Source organism: Xiphophorus hellerii, chromosome 14 (genome assembly GCF_003331165.1).
Source record: "Xiphophorus hellerii strain 12219 chromosome 14, Xiphophorus_hellerii-4.1, whole genome shotgun sequence".
Lineage (NCBI taxonomy): Eukaryota > Metazoa > Chordata > Actinopteri > Cyprinodontiformes > Poeciliidae > Xiphophorus > Xiphophorus hellerii.
In genome coordinates, this window is record NC_045685.1 from 15,761,645 (window position 1) to 15,778,819 (window position 17,175).

Here is a 17,175-nt window from a genome sequence, read left to right on the forward strand (position 1 = left end):
GCAGAAAACAAATTGCATATATATTGGATAAAGAAGAACGCTAACAGATACGTAATAAACAATAAATCACTAACATTTGCAGAACACGCAACTAAAATGAATTATAAAGCAATTAGATAAGTATCATAATGCCCCCAGAAAGTATTCACACCCTATTTCCTTTTCTAAATGTTGTTGTGTTGCATTAAATAATTGTTCATGACGCTGATTCACAAATAACACAGACAGAACGTTGCATAATGACAAAAGTAAAACCACATTTTCAGATGTTTATTCAAAATTATTAGTTATACTGTTGGATGTTATTTTATCTATAGCCTATTGATGCATTGTATTTACTACTTGGTACATTTTGGAATTTTCCTGCTATAGGATCAATATTTTTTTTATATTATCTTACATTTTTGGAGTTTTTTAATCATCATTTATACAGCTAACCATAGTTACCAAAGTATTCCCATCCTTAGCTATGACACTCAGATGTATCTGATGTCCAGTAAAGTGGTGGAGCAGAAAATACTTTCACACAATCATCTTCAATAAGCAACAGATTCTGCTGAGATGCTCTACTGAGAGACTAAAGAACTTGTTTGTCCCTCATGCCACTGGTCTACTATAAGGATAGCTTCATATCCTCCTGAGACCCAGCAATACATTTTTGTCCTCTGTGGAGGACATAGGTTTTTTTTGTTCATAACTCTGAAACCATACATGCCACTGTGTTAAATCCTGTTGGTCCTTGGAGAGGACATCCTGGGCCTCGAAATGTGTTCATATTTGCCACAAGAGAGTCCCGATGTCCTCTCCAAAGGACATACTGTAAAAAATAAATAAAAACATGTTTTGAAACTTTTTCAACTGTAGAGATGTTTTTTCACTCCAAAGAGTCATGTAGCGAAAAAAAAAAAATTTCAAAAACTTTTTTTTTTCTGGGTCTCAGGAGGATATTGAATGATGACAATTCATCTTTCAAGACAGCTATGACTTGAAGCACATACTGTAGACCAGGATATGTAGGCTTGACTACAGTTAGCAGTCTGAACTTCAATGAAGGACCCAGCCAGTTCTCATACTTAAATCCAATTGAACATCTTTGGAAGGACTTATGAATTTCTAACAAGGCTGTCCAACCAACCCGACTGAGCCTGAGTGTATCTGCAAAGTAACAACAGTGGAAGTTTGCAAAAGAAATCCGCACTACGTTTCTAGAGACAGACTTAAAAAGATTTGAAACTGTCATTGCAGTCAATGTTATGGCCCTAGGTTATTTGGGTTGCATTGTTTTTTTATGACCACCTTGTTTGTTTATATTTATGTCTTGCCATATTCGATCCTGTCCTCTGTATTCATTATTGTTCAAAAGTTATTGCCGTGTATACATCCATTCGCTGTTTTATCTAATTTCTCAGTTTACTCTTGTTCTTTGTGGTTTTGTATTTTGCTCTCTTATTTCAGTGTTGCCTGACTGACTGTATTAATTTATTACTAACAGTGTTAATCTATTCCAAACACATCACTGTGCAAATTAAACCACAGCAAAGAGTAATGTGTATAGACACAATCATTCCAACTTCATGGGCAAGATTTTAAAGAAATAACCTTTATATTTCATTCCACAACTAAAGGATAAGTAATGCAAAGCTATTGTAAATAACAAATCCCAGATCAATATTGAATGAGTAACAGGTAAATTATATTTAGTAAGTAAAGCTATCTCAAGATAAGCAGACTTTGTTGAAAAAAAATATTGCATCTAATCTGTGTTATCACTCTCTAGTCAACAGCAGTGAAAAGATAAAGAATAATGAATTCCTGCTTTTAAATGTCGAACATTAAATTGAAGCATTGATATGTCCACCCCTGGCCAACTGCTTAAACACAATGTGATTCATAATTCTAAAGGAATCCTCACATTGTGCATCAAAATCCTTCCTCCTGCTGCAAAACTGATATGGTCATTCACAGAGAACATCACATTTAGTCATCTTGGATTAACTTGAGTTGTATTTCATTCCACTGCTGACCCAGTTTTCATTCCATGCGAAGAATTTGAGATTCTCAAGGTGCTCAAAGTAGGGAGGAAATCTGAAGACGTATGCGTGGAATGTGTGCAAAATTACATTTAGAGCTGACAGTTGGTCCAGTCAAACACTGGCTCTCGTGAAAGTATGACAATGAGTGAGTGAACTAATGGCAGGGAATCTGAGACACACAAATTAAATGATTTTTTACATCATGACTTGTAAAAAATCTGCTTTAAAATGATTTACTTAACCAACATTTATTTTTTCTTACAGTGGGTCTTCATTAGTAGCAATGTGGAATCATACTTTAAAGTATTTCTCGCATTAAGGATATATAAAAATATTGTCTCTGAAGAATATACCAACTTGCCATTTGGACTTTATGACAGGTGTGTATGCAATCAAGTGAAGCATGACCCTAAATTCAATAAATAATAATTCTATAAAAACATCTGGGCATGCCTTGGTGGCTTAGGGGTTAGCGCTACCCATGTTTGGAGGCCTTGAGTCCTCAACGCGGCTGTCGCCGGTTCAACTCCTGGACCCGGCGACATTTGCTGCATGTCTTCCACTTTCCTGTCAGCCTACTTTCAAAAAAAAAAAAAGGGACACTAGAGCCCACAAAACGACCCCCTGGCAGGGTACAAAAAAAACATCTAAATATCATTATGAGTATCATTACAGATAAAAAAAAAACAGCATTCCCTATGTTGCATTATGTTTTTGCTTAAACAGCTTTTCCCTGAACAAATGCTGAGAAGCCCTTTAAGTTTGACACTGTGATTGTTTGGTGATGATTGGACCCAAATACAAACAGGCTGAAGTGAGATGGTGAGTGATTTAATAAAAAATAAGAACTTGCAAAACAACAAGGAACGGGAACAAACAGGGATTAGATACAAGAAAGTAATGGAATAATCTCGCAGTGAGTGAGAGGAGTTTTTAAACAGAGAATCTTAATTAGTAGTAGTCTCAGTGCTTCTCCACTGCTTTTATTATTTTATTTATTTTTTTTATTTCACCTTCCCTCAGCCTGCCAGTATGCTTCCCTTCACAGCTGTTTCCTATCACTCGATTTTCCTCTGCCCGCATTCTGCCTCAGGTGTTTGCCATTTGCCTCTAATTAGCTCTCCTGGTTGCTTTGTCATTTCCACCTCTGCCTCAGTATGTAAGCTCATCAGTACTCGTTGTTCGGGATCCTTTTCTTATCGTGCCTGTTCAACATGTTTCCCCCTCGTGTTCCATAACCTGCTCTCCCTACAAGTCCTCCTGTAAGTTTTCCTTTTTATTATTAAATATCTTCAGTTAACCTTTGTCTGTCTCTGGATTTTGGTTCTTTTCACAACATACGCAATATGACATCGAAAACACTTGTCTGTGTGTAATTAATATTTCACTTAGTGAAGTAAGTTACTGAAATAAATGACTTATCCAGTAATATTCTGAATGCATTTCCAGTATCAGTTCATTGGTAAGAATAAAATTGGAAGCACAAAAGCTATAGGAAGCTTCTAGCAAGGGGACTGCATACAACCGAATATAGCTGCAGGCAAAATAGAAATCAAAGTAAAGTTCATTTATTTTGCTTCTTTTAGGGAGTTCACTTTTATCTGACATTGAACATATTGGATCAAAAAATGTCAGTCATCTTTCCCTTAATCTTTACAGTTAAGGTGAGGCTGTAAAAGAAAAGGGAAAACACATAGGCAAAGAGTTAGCTATATACTAACCCTGCTGAGAACCAATAGATGCTAATGATAAAAGTATCTCTACATATTATCTAATTTATTTTAATTGTAAAATTATAACTAGAAAATTTCTGAATACATTTAAATGGGGCCTGCCAAAGTGTGCCAATTGGTTGGACCCAGCGTTCTGATGCTAAAAACTAGTATCAATCAATCAACTACCCTAAGCTACAATGTACAGCATGTGGAGAGTCACAAGCATGTTGAGTAACTTGGACTTACTCCATTCAGTATGTTAAAATTAGTGTATAAGCTAAAATTATCCAAAATGCTCATGTTAGCCTAAATGCTGCCAATATTGTTTTACATTGACTTCGTCCACTAAGTGTGCTGAACATGACAAATAAATAAATGAATAAAAAAATAGCTAAAAAGCTTATTTTACAGAAAAGTGAAAATGATTTTTGATTTGGGTTTTTTTTGGTGATGAATATATTATAAAACAGACATTCAACACAAAAGTAAAAATCAGGTTTATACTTCGTGGCAGTTCGTTACCAGAAAAAAGCACACTCATCTCTTAACACCAAATTAATAATATTACTGTTTATAAAACATAAGCTCTTTTGAAATACTGCTCGTCTGCTTAGAAAGAAGAAATTTACAATTGGTAAATTTTGCAAAAGTAAAAATCTGATGTTTTCTTCATGGCACTTTAAGAGAAAAACACGCTCAACTCTTAGCAACAGATTAACAACAAACAATAATAGCCTTAGGTGGCACACTAACCAGCGGAATATCGAGGCTTTTATTTTGAAATTTTCAGTCAGCTTCATTTCAAGGCAGTTGGACATTTTTGCTCGTTTTTTGTTTATTACGTTGCCATTTTTACTCGAAACCCCAATAAAAGTAATAGCCTTTGTTTTTAATTTTATTTGAAGATACTTATAGTCCACAATGCATTATTTGCATTATTATTATTATTATTATTAATTACCAATGATGCAAAGAGAAAGCTCTGTAATGCCAGCCTGTTGTAGAGAAAATATTTGTTCTCCTTTTATACATGCTAATGTGTTTTTCTCAGAGGTGGGTAGAGTATCTAGAAATTCTGCTAAAGTACAGATTGCACTAGTTGTACATATTTTTACAGAAGTAAAAAGTAACAGTCCAACAAATTACTCAAAAATCTTTCATAAAATATTTTTCAAGTATGTGTAACTGATCAGATCATCTGATTTGGTATTTAAAAGCAAAATAAATAAGTTAAGCTTATATATATATAAAAATATATAGTCTATCATGGAAATATACTGTATGTCACAAAGCTTGTGGAGAAACAAGAGGTCTTACTTCATCTTAAGTAGGTAGCTGTGTCTGTAGCTCCACCATTTGGTGCTTTTGCTTCTGTTGGTGAAGATACTATTGGCGGAACTAGAACTTTCACTCGAGTAGTGATACTTTATAAAAGTACTAAAGAGAAAGTGAAAAGTACTGTGTAGTAAAACTACTCCGAAAAGTTTTTTTCCCCCCATGAAGTTAATCAAGTAAATGTAACTAGTTACTTATTTACTAAGTATTTGTTACTACCCACTTTTGATTTCAAATGAAAAGTCACAATTCGCTGACTTTGTTTTGTCCAGGTCAGAGGTTCACAAATGAACTTGCTGCAAAACCGGTGGTCTGTGAGTTTCTATGCAAAACGGAGCTCGTTTAATCAAACTGGACAACCAAATTTGCTTGTGATTATGTTTATTTAGGCATGAAATGCCCTTTAGTAAAGGAAGTTGCATTTTGGAGGAGCTTTTATTTGACGTGCCACTGTGTCGGGTGCAATAATTACTGAATGGGGATAGTAGTCACCCCCTACTGCAGAATATCTTTAAAATGTAACCTTAAATGTTGGCAGTTGTTTTAGGACCTTCTCAAAGGCCAAGTATAGCGGTTAAATTGAGTATGTTGTGGAAACAGATAGGTGCCAGGTGCCCTCCTCTAGCCGGCCATCCAGCGGCTCGTCTGAGCAGTGCAACTCAGAGCGCAGCAGCATCCCGCGGCTCCGCTCCGCTCGCCTCTTCCTCTCCCTTTTTCTTCCTCCAGCAGTCTCCACGTCCGTTTGAATGTGTGCAGCTCGGGATGTGACAGCATTCTGGCTGCTGCGTTTCCACAGGAAAAAATAGAAACAAACTAAGACAAAAAAAAAAAAAAAAAAAGAAAAACAGGCTCAGCTCTCTCTGTGTTTTCCGTCCGTCTTTTTGCTGCTCTTACTGTCTTTTGCCGACAGTGATAAAGAGAGCAGGTACACCTATTTGTCTATTTTGCCAATTTCTCACGAGTCGCGTTTTTTTCCCCCCCTTTCATCCCCGATGTTATGTCAACACTTTTTGGGTGGTGTGGGGTGGGGAAAGAGGAGGGGATGGGTTGGACTCTCGGTTCTAACGGAATTCTTGTGGGCTCTTTTGGTGTCTTATCTCTCTTTCAGTAAAAATCGGGGGTCCCTGTTTTTTTGGAATAAGAACATAAGCATTGCTGTTTTCTGACTTTGAGACAGAAGAGAGGAGAGACTCCTTAGGAATTTCCCAAGGATTTTTGTCCGGACGGCTCCGGTAAGTACATATTTTCATACACATACGCTCTGTAAAATAAAGCACGCAAAAATGAGTACACTAATAAAACAATGCGCATTTGTTTTGCGTTCTGCTTTAATTACAGTCACCGGAGCTTTATGTTCTCCTGCCTGGGTGCATAGTAAGTAACAGCTACTTTTTCCTCTAAATGGTTCTCGGTTAATGAGAGTAGCAATTGTGCATTTGTTTGGATGTGGATTTTATTTAACAATGCTGCATTCCGGATGGGGTCGAGACATTTTCAGCAGCATGGTCAAGTAATTAGTGCAAGCGCTGTTTGCTCCGTAGTGTTTTTTTTTTTTTTTTCTGTCTCTCTCCCTCAAACATGCAGAGAAGACATAGAAATGGCTGGAATTGCTGTTGTTGGGAAAGTTTAATTTTCACGGTTGGTTGTTGCTGTGTGAGTGGTCTGAGAAAATAAGTCCTAACTCGGGTAATGCAGACTGTGGGTGGGCTGTGACTCACCCAGTTTACTTATTTTTTTCCCGCTCTTATCTGTCAGTCTTTGATGCCAGTTTTGACTGACTGACAGCGGATCATGCGCAGTAGGTGTCACCACAAGCCCGCTTTTTTTCTTCTTCTTTGTAGTTTAGTCTATAATTAGACACTTAGCTGCTAATTTATTCAACCTGCTTTCTTGTTTGGCTCTTTTAAAGGTGTTTATTGGTAATTGTTCTCTTACCTGCATTAGAGAAACAATGCATGGCGTGTCAAGCTCTGTTCTTCAAGAGCTGGTGTCCTGCATGTTTTAAATTCTCCCCTGGTTCAGGAAATCTGAAAGAAATTAAAGGTTAATTAAGAGAATGCTGCAGAACTCGATGACACACTGACGAGTTAATTCAACCATTCATCTGGGTGTACTGTGGTAGGAATTCATCTAAAACATGCCAGACTGGAGCACTTGATGACTGGAGTTGGACACCCCTGAGCTAATCAGAGGTACAGCCTCTGTTTTTGCTGGTTTCCTCGTCCTCAATTTAAATCAACTGAACATGTTTGACACAGCTTTACTGTTAAGAAAGCATTTTTGTTCTAACATGTAAATGGCGCATGTAGGGTTGCGTTTGAATGTATTTGGTATAAAAGTAGAAGTTCTTGTAGACGTGAATAGGATTGGACATGTTTATAGCCCCCGCAGTCTAAATGTAGACTTGGTAGATAAAATCAACGAGCATAAAAATCCGAAAGCATCAATACAGCCAGACTTGAACTCTAGATCTTTTTATTACCCGTACACTTTCCATATGCTTCATGTGTACGAGTCACAGTTTTATTGTCATTCTCCTATTTATTTTATTTAAAAACCCAAATTAAGCTCTTTACTATGTTTTTATTTTATTTATTTATGTTTTAATCTGCCCGCGGAATATTCCGTCTGCTTTCTTATGAGAAGTTGGTGAGTTAAGGGGATCAGTTGCTGCCATTGTATAAAACTGTACTGGTTCGAGTTGGAAATTATCATTTGTGCGGAACAATGCCATTTTGATGATGATGAAAGTTGGTCTCTCGTGATATCTAGAAAGCAACAATGTTGATGCCCACCCTAAATAACTGCAATGTTTAATGAAGTCCAAGATATCAATGAGTTTCCAACATTACTGTAAAGCACAAATATGTCAGAATTTTGGTCATAGTTGCTTAATTATTCAGTTAGCTCTGAAATGAACAAAAATACATATTTCTGCACATTGATATTAATGCAGTAATATCACAACTAAAAATGATTACTTTAGTTCATAATTAATCAAATTCAGCTCTTACTGAGTTTTGCCTCAGGACTTCAAGACACAGATTTTCACATATTTGAATATCCTAAGTGTCCATTGTTAGATTCCATTTAGACCAAGTAGTTTTGCTTTATCTAAACTTGGATAAAATATATAAATCTGGGTTATTTTTAGATATAACATTGTGTCATTTTTAACTTATTGTAGCCTCTGTTAAAATCAGGTCTGTTCCACAATGAGCTGTTGTTGAAAGTGCCATAATGGATTTGTATAAAAGTGAAGAAAACCTCAAGTAGTGGAAGGCAATCTGCTAGTTAGATGTGTGTCGCATTTAGATTTCCAATCAGCTGACCAGTAAATGCTGTTTACCGATCTGTTGTGAAAGTGTCATCTGTCCAATAAAGCCATGTATTTCAGCTTTGAGTTTTAAATGGCTAATGTAACTAAAAAGGGGCTGTCCATCGGGCTACCATACCTTAGCTGCTTCTTAAGGACTGCTTGTGATTTCACCTCACACCATTTCCACTCTAAGTGCGGCCACTGGGAATCTTTATCCCATTGATGCCAATTGATAAAAACTCCACACATGCCAAGGATTACATTGGAAGCATTGGCAGAAATGCCCAAATTTAATGCCTTATGCATGTGCTAAATTCAAATGAACAATCTGTAGTTAATTTGCATCTGCTTGACAGTGTGCATGTATATATTTTAATATAATATTTTTTAGTATATGTTTTTTTCTTTTTATATCATTTAAGTGAATTTAGACAAGGGGTTACAGAGTCTATCAGCCTATACTGCTGAGGAGTGATTTATATGTAGCCAATTACCCGTGATTTGCAGTCATACTTTGCTTCTGAGAAAGCAAAAAAAAAAGCAGCAAAAAAAAACCTCCTAAAAGGCGAGATAATGAACTGAAAAGTTTGTGTGGTTCAGTGTTTTTGTGGCAAGCTGAGCTGAAGAGCAGCAATTGCAAATGAGGTCCAAGGGCAGCACACTCACAGCCAGACAGATGCGTCTTCCCTGGCCAGTGTAGAGTGACAGAGGGCTAAGTGAGCATGACCATCGAGGAGAGAGGAGAGGTAATGGCATTACAGTCTGCCAGTCAGGAGGCGTGCGAGAGATGGGCTACTGTTGCATTTCTAAAGGAATTAAATGACAACACAGGAAACAGATATGAGGACACATGCTTGGTTGGTTTTAGATTTGAAAAATTTTTGCTTTGGTGTCTGTGGTCAGCACTACAGATGTGTCTCTGTCTGTCATTAATATTAAAACACTTTGATTATGCATTATGAATAAACAATTAATTTTTCAATGTAACATTGCCAAATTGAACCACAGCAGATGGATCTGCCAACAGTTTTCTCTTTTTGCACAGTAAATAGTAGCTGACAAAAATACTGTAAGACTGCAGTTTCTCAGGTCAGGTATCCTCGAGTTTAAGGGCACAAAGTAATTTGCTGTTGCTCAATGAACCTGCTTCATAGCTTTCTAGCTCTTTTCACAGTGAACAACATTTTCTGAGAACATTCTGTCATTTTTTTCCATTTGTTCAAATCTAAAAACAAATTCAGTGAATCCACTTTTAGTGCCAGTGGGACCTTGAGCTGAAGCTGTGAGATGATCTGGTTGTGCACACCCTTTCACTGTGACTCCCAAGAACCACAGTCAGGAGAGTGAGAAAGATGCATCTCTTATTATTAGTTATTTTATTAATTATCCCTTAACATATGGGTGCTCTGGGGTTGACAGAATGCAGAGTTAACTATGCTTTGCAGATGTAATTTATGAGACATAATCCAAGCATCTGCAGAAATAGAAATGGGACTGTCCCAACACCTGATCAGTTTGTTTTTTATTTATTTTATTTTTTAGAAATGCACCAATAAAGCTTTTACTGCCCTGTTCTCATTTTCCTCAATGATCTGATTGACTTTGATTTTAACCATTACATTCATTCCAGATTTCCAATTTGACCATTCTATCTCCTTGATAGTAGAAAATAAGGAAATTACAAAGAATAATCATTATTAATTCCCCAAAACATATGCCCATGTCTGCATTTAACTAATAGGAAAAAACAATTCTTCTGCAAATGACCTACCAATCACAGATCAGAGTCCATCGATGATGGTAGGTAATTCCCAAACTTTTCAGGCTATTTTTTTTCTGTACATAGTCAAATTTGACAGTTTGAGGTTAATGTATTTCATTTCTATGTTCTTGAGAAACATGTAAAAACTGCCCAGTCAAGTACAAAAAATGAAAAAAGGTGAATGCACTTAATCTTCAAGAAAAGTATTGGTTTGTCATCCCTTTGTTTGTGATGAAAAGAGCATCTTGATTGCGGTCCAGGGCTCAGAACGCCGAGTCGCCCACTCCCATGGGCCGCTTTATAATGAGGATACGCTGTCAGATAATTAGATACACCTGGCGCAGGCGTTTTCAGGAAATTTTTGATTCATCCAAAAATAAAATGCCTGTGCCTGCCAACATGAAAGCGGGGGGAAAAAATCTCCCGCTGTCACATCGCCTTTCTGCTCACAGAGGCAATGTTTTATTTATTTATCCACATCTTGGCGCTTTTGGATATGGCGAGGCTTCATTTTGTAATAGCTGGAGCATTTGGTGCCAAAGTTTTTCGTCTCTCTTGCAGAGCTCTCTCAGAAGGGCGCTGTGGTCCCTCTGTGGACACAGTCCCCAAAACTGAATGTTCTGGTGGTGCTAAATATACCAGCTCTTCCTGGCTGCACAACACAAGATTCATCTCACATTTCTCATCCGAAGACAGTTGTATGACAAAGTAAATCCAGCTCCAAATAGATGTGGGTAAGCATGTCAGATAGCTTCAGAGAGTGCTGCACACAGGTGTGTAAACTGGAAGAGGTCCATATCAGAGGTGGATTTTTATGTAATGATATGCTAGCTGTCCCTTCTTTCCTCATCTAACATATTAAATACTGACACACAATGCTGCTGGAAGGTCACAATTGAGCAGACTTTTCATTCACACACTCTATGCAGTGAGTTTTAAATGCCTTACTGAATTCCATACATCACACAAACACAAAAAGCCGTTTCACAAGCTAATGTACTTGAACACAAACTTAAATAAAAATTTTCTGCTTTTGGTGTTTACTAAAGGATCTTCAAAAGTCCTTTTCTCGTGCATTGTGCTTGACTAAACCAATGATTTGGTTATATAATGAACACTTTAGGTTTGTTAAAGAACAGCAAGAAGCCATCGTTGCCGCTTGTACAGACTTAAGGCAGATGACCTAGTGGTAACAAGTTATAAAATACTCATGGAGGCTAATCATGTTGGGGCTCTATAAGCCTTCCAATCTAAAACTTGGAAAACATCACCAAAGATTGGTGTTTTTCTATTTCATGCTTTTACAGTTTTGGTTGGTTTGCACCAAACATTTTCTTGCACTAGATGGGGCTGTTATTATTTTTATTTTTTTTATTTTTAATGACAAACTAATAGTCAATTAGGAAGAATGAACATGTAGATACCAAACAGGACGTTCAGTCAATTTGTGTTTGTAAAAAGTCAGTCTCATATTATATACAGTTAAACTCCAAATTATTTAATTGATCTGGCTGATTTAAATTATTTAAATCAGCCAAATCCATAGGTGATTTAGGTTTAAAGTTATCTTTAAATCTGACCAATATGTCTCTTCTAACTGGAAGTATCAAGATTTTGGAGCAGCCCATCATCAAAATAGGAGTGGAAACATACACAAGAACTGTTAGCAGCAATATGAATGGTTTGATTGCTGTAATGCTAATAAAGAATTTGCTTTGGTTACTGGGAAGGAGGCCATTTTTTATTTTATTTTTTTATAGAACAGAGTTGTTTGTTTAAATTTTTAGCAAAGTTATACTCCCTTTACATTGTATGTCTTTTGAGACACACCTGTCTCATTAGCCCTCAGAAACAAATGTTTTGGTGAAATATGACTGATTTTACATTTAATTCTGCCGGGGGGAGGTGAAGGGGGAAGTTTGGGCTTAAATGTAAGAAACTGATCAACCAGTTATCCACTATCTTAAGGAATAGAGTATAATATCAAAACTTGAGGCTATACCCGGATTTTAAAAAAATGTAGGCGCCATTCAAAACACCATTAATATTGTGTGCTGCCAACGTTAATGGTGCAGTTCTTTTTTTTAAGTTCTGTGAAGTTATTAATAAGCTTAAATGTAGTAGAAGGATATTGTTTATTCTTTGGATGACTTAAAGTTAATCGAACATATTCGATCATATTCTTGAACCTCAGACAGCCAGTTTTGGTGTCCAAACCCACAGAGTATTAGCAAATAAAAATTATCTGCATTCAATTTCTCCAAGAGTAAATGGCAGTTTCAAACAGGAATTGAATGAAATCCCTCTTATAATTGCCCTGCCAGCCTATGCATCTAAATTGCTTTATACTGATGTTTGAAATAGCTTTTGTTTCTGCCATCAGATATTGTCGCAGTCACCGTGTTAGAGCACAGATGCTAAGAAACCCTATTTGCTTCGACTAAAATACAGAAATAAATTCCCTGAGATTGAGTGACCAGAAATGGGCAATGCATAATACTCATCATTGTTTATTGTGTGGCAAGGTAATGTCTGATTCTGTGCTAATTCTATAAACACACATTACACCCTCAAAATGTGTGATATAGTTGTATAGGTTATTCGTTACCTCATTTTAAGTCATCTCTCAGTAGAACAAAGATCAGAGAAAATGTATATTGTGTCTGATGCAGATTTTAGTTCTGACGAGAAAAACACCAGGTTCTTTCTTTATCAACCATTTTAAATATACCACTCCATTTTGACACAGTGTTTTATTGCACATACCTGACAGCATATACATTTAACCCCTTTCAATCACTTGAAGAATAACTTCTTGGTGTGAAACCGTGATTAAGTTCGGCCATAATTTCATGCATTTGTGGTAATGCAGTTAAGTAGATTCAGTCGTGCACAGGTCTCACACAGGTCTCAACCATAATTATTAGTTGTGTGGTTTAAACTCCTCCTAGTTTTTAGTAGTGCACTGTATTCTGGTCTGTTTTGAACAGATATAATTCAAACCTACATATTCAGGTCTGAAATCTTTAGGTTTTATAAATAATGAGTTCTATAAAGTAGATTGCAATATCATCTGGCTTATATTCCAGTGTTCTTTCAAAGACCATCAGGCATGCAAACTGAAATTATATGCATTAATTAAAAGGAAAAGAAATAGCTTGCTGTCTAATGGTGTTTTTGTTTTTTTATACCCGATTCTGATTTTCAACTTTAGCCTGATTTATGAGATTGAATTAAGATTTCAAACTTGGCACTTTGTCAACACACTTCCCTGTTTTCCTTACCCCTCTTGGTGTGTTTCTACATGAGGATTAAAATGAGTGTGATTATATTTTAATAATCACACTCATTGGTAAAATAACTAATATTGCAGTATGTGATATTTTAGAAATAATAGTAGATAATTAAAGAAAATCATATAGCATAATTTCTGTTAAAGATTGTTCAAAGACATACATTGTAGCATTTTTGTTTAAGATTATCATTACCATTTAAACCCTAAAAACACCAGGCCCACTGCAGACATTGAGTTTGGATGTTAATTTGTTTCAGACAGCTCTCTTGTCAGTGATAAGTGCTCGCTAAAAACATGATGTAGTTTCAATAGAGCAAATATCAGTTTAACCTTACAACATTTTAGTTAGCTACAAGTGCAGTACCATGGTTTGGTATTTTATCTCCAGCCATGGAAATGCTTTGGCAATCCTGTACTGTCTAGCACCTCGCGAGAGTTCCAAAGGTTCTGGTGTGTTGTGTATTGACAGCCGAGTCTATTGGGATTTGGAGGCAAAGAAGAAAACAGAGCAATAATGCAGGCAAGCTGGAGCCAGGGTACTCTGCACAGTTCGATGCTGCTGCCTCTAACCGACAAGAACAAGAGAAATCAATTAGACCTACTTCGGTTGCTATCCAAGGGACTTCCACCATTGGAAAGAGTAGAGAGAATCAAAGTGTTTGGCAAAAACAAAGGAGCAGAGGACAAAAGTAAACTCAAGTAACAGTTTTGTTTTTTTCTCAGACTAGCTGTTGACCTCAAAACAACTTTAAATTTCTCAGCTTTCACTTCTTGGAATTTTCCCACATTTTTTTTTTAAACCTGATCTGATGCAAGCCTTTTCTCTCATGGTTTCTTTGGTTCAGTTTATGAAACAAGATGGGGAGGTGAAGCCGTTCCCTGTATTTGACAGAAGTTTCAAAGGAAATTCTTTAATCTCAGTTCCATTAGCCCTCGCGTATCGTTTGGTTTATGTACCTGATTTATTTTAAACCACTTGGAGGTCACTGTCAATAACATTTTCATTCCATAACATGCAGTGCTGCTTTGCCAAGTAAAAATGTAATATCTAGCTATAGCTGTATAGCTTTAAAACTCATATTTAAACAGGATTTAGATTTACTGAAGTCTTTATTTGGTTTTATAGGAAAGAAAAGTCCTTCAAGTCTAAAGGAAGAAATTTAAATCCAAAATTGGAAAAAGTCCAACTATGGGATCAGTGAGACTTGAATCCACAGGATATAATTTATTAATCATGTTTTAAAGCCGGCTAAACTACAGTCTGAATGTTATGGGCAAATGTGGGGAGTCTTAGTAAATACTGAAATAACTGGTGTCTGCTTCTAAATGTGACCACAGGAACTTTCAGTGTAGCATTGCAAGCTTATTTTCCAAAAGATATAGAGGTGATCAAAAGGTTTATGCAGATAATGTGGTTTGCATATTTTATTAAGTGCAGCTTAGACATATACTGTAAATACAGCTTCTAGGCTGAGAGTGCGTAGCATGAGTTTCGCCATCCTGAGGCTTCATTGACTTTGATACGAGTGAAAAGGGACAGTTTTGATCAAGCCTTACCTTGAACATTTTAAAGCAAATCCCTGACAAGATCAGCAGCTCTTGGGCTGTGCAAAGTGTAATCTCCACACAAAGGGGAATGTGGACGTCCCTTGGAAGGATGTTGAAGCGTATTACATTGTGCATATTAAAGTCTTTTCCTCCTATCTATCTTGATGAATATCTAGGACATGGTGGACAGAGGACGGGGTGGTATTTTATAGAGTGGGAATTTAATTTAACAAAGGTGCCTGTCTGATAGTTTTTAAACGATTATGATTCCAAGTTGACTGCGGTTTAACGGCTCTGGGAGGATTACAAGAATTAGAGTTCAGTCCTTGTTACTTTCTTAACAACCAAATGAGTATTTTATGGTTTGAGGGACACTGAAAGCTTATAAAAACTGTCAGTAAACATCTCTACTAAAATTGGGCTAAACACAATTTGCATGTGAAAGTAAAATGGACATCTAAGTCTTATTTAAAAGGTAAGCCAAACCTCATAATCAAGTCAGACTGACTTCATAGGAGAAGTTGTTTAGTTTTGGGCATATTGCTTTGTAGGCTTCTATTTGGAATTCATGCTTTTAAACAACTCCAAAGATGATTTTTACATATTCTTAAAAGTAGGGGTCAGGGGTTGAAATGGGGGTTGAGAGAGGCTATGTAAAAACTGTTTTTCTGAGCTTCATATCATGTCATGCTATTCCATCATCAAGAACATACCTGGTGTGTTGCTTTGAATCGTTCATGAATGTTTGAGAAACTGCTGAATCTCCAGTGGCAGCCATTTAGAGGTGCTAAAACGTTTGCTCTCATAAAGTGCTGCCTATTTCCACAAAGCTCCTCGTTGGAGCTGCAGTCTCCAGCTCAACCTGCATCTCACTGAGCGCAAGTTTTGGGGCATCTTTCTGTTTCTGACATACAGAGAACATGTTATGCTCCATCTGAACATCAAAAACACGGAAACCCACAAAAGAGTTTAAACAAACTTACAGCCATCACCATAGCCCCAATATCTATAACCACATCCCCAGATATTAACAAATAACTTTTGAAAATTCAGGCTCTGACATCACCATGTTTTTGAAAAGGGATATACAGTATATATGTATATATATCTTTGTGAAACAATTTGCATCCACACAATCCACACAGGCGCTGTAATTTCTGCTAAAATAATTTGTTTTTAAAAACCCATACAAAATTCAAAGGCTAAAAATATTCTAAAACAGTGGCAGCTCTTTCAACCCCCCTCATAAACTTTTCCTATTTTTCATACTTTGAATTTTAATGTGATCACAGTAAACATGGAAAACAGGCTGTGCAGACCAATAATAAAGGTTGTTTTTGTTTCCAGCAAAGATGAACATTGGGCATTCATAAAGTAGGGTGCTCATTGTCATTTCTAATTGCTATTGACCAGTCTTTTGGTTAGCGTTTTCCACAAATTTAAGTGTTAGTGGACAGGAGACACAAATACTGCAAAAATACTGTATACTGTGAAAATATTAATGGGAGTATAGACATAGCCTGAATTTGAAAAAGGATTTTTTTTAAAATCACATTTACTGGCATGTCCAGCAAGATAGGAATGTAACTTTGGACGTTTTTAAAATTGAAACTAGTTTTTGCGTCCAGTGAGTGTCATTGTTTATATTTTCTGATTTTAACCAGTAACTATGTAAATTTACTTTTTACTGATCAGTGCTGTGTTTTTACACCACTCAGTAATGTCTGGATCCCACTCTTACTGCCCATCCACAGTTGATTTTAAATATTCAGTAAAAGTGAATATAAGAAAAGAAGCGGCTCCAATCTGTTAAAATTTACCTTGACATTTAGCATAATTTCCAGACATGAGTTATGTGCTTCAGTAAAGTTTTTATGTAAATGAAGTGATATGAACTAGACTGTTTGGGTTTATTGCCATCTAAATTTAGCCCAAAATCAAGGCCAGATGAGGTCTCTGATCTAGACTTGGCATTGAAATTGGCATCTCTTGCCCTTTTGAAATATAAAACTGAAGATTTCAAACGGGAAGACGGACTCATATTCTCATGAAATGGACACCTTTATAGCAAAACCCGCAAAAGTTGTTTCATCTGTAATCCTGTGTGTGTGATACCGCTGTCCCCTGAAAGAGCACACAAAGTAAACACAGCACACCCTCCTCCCACT

The 17,175-nt window shown here is 36.5% G+C and overlaps 1 protein-coding gene across 42 annotated transcripts in view; it reads left to right on the forward strand.

Annotated features, from left to right (window-relative positions):
• The first annotated feature begins 5,751 nt into the window (after positions 1-5,751).
• Positions 5,752-17,175, forward strand: part of LOC116732739 (receptor-type tyrosine-protein phosphatase delta) — a 459,528-nt gene continuing 448,104 nt past the window's right edge. For 14 of the 42 annotated variants that reach the window (XM_032583114.1, XM_032583113.1, XM_032583112.1 and 11 more), the window contains exons 1-3: positions 5,753-6,008; positions 6,192-6,315; positions 6,422-6,457. The gene's annotated coding sequence lies outside the window, so the exon portion shown is untranslated. Of the gene's footprint in view, positions 6,009-6,191; positions 6,316-6,421; positions 6,458-17,175 lie in introns of all 42 variants that reach the window. The other 28 variants (XM_032583126.1, XM_032583128.1, XM_032583133.1 and 25 more) reach the window with 6 other exon arrangements.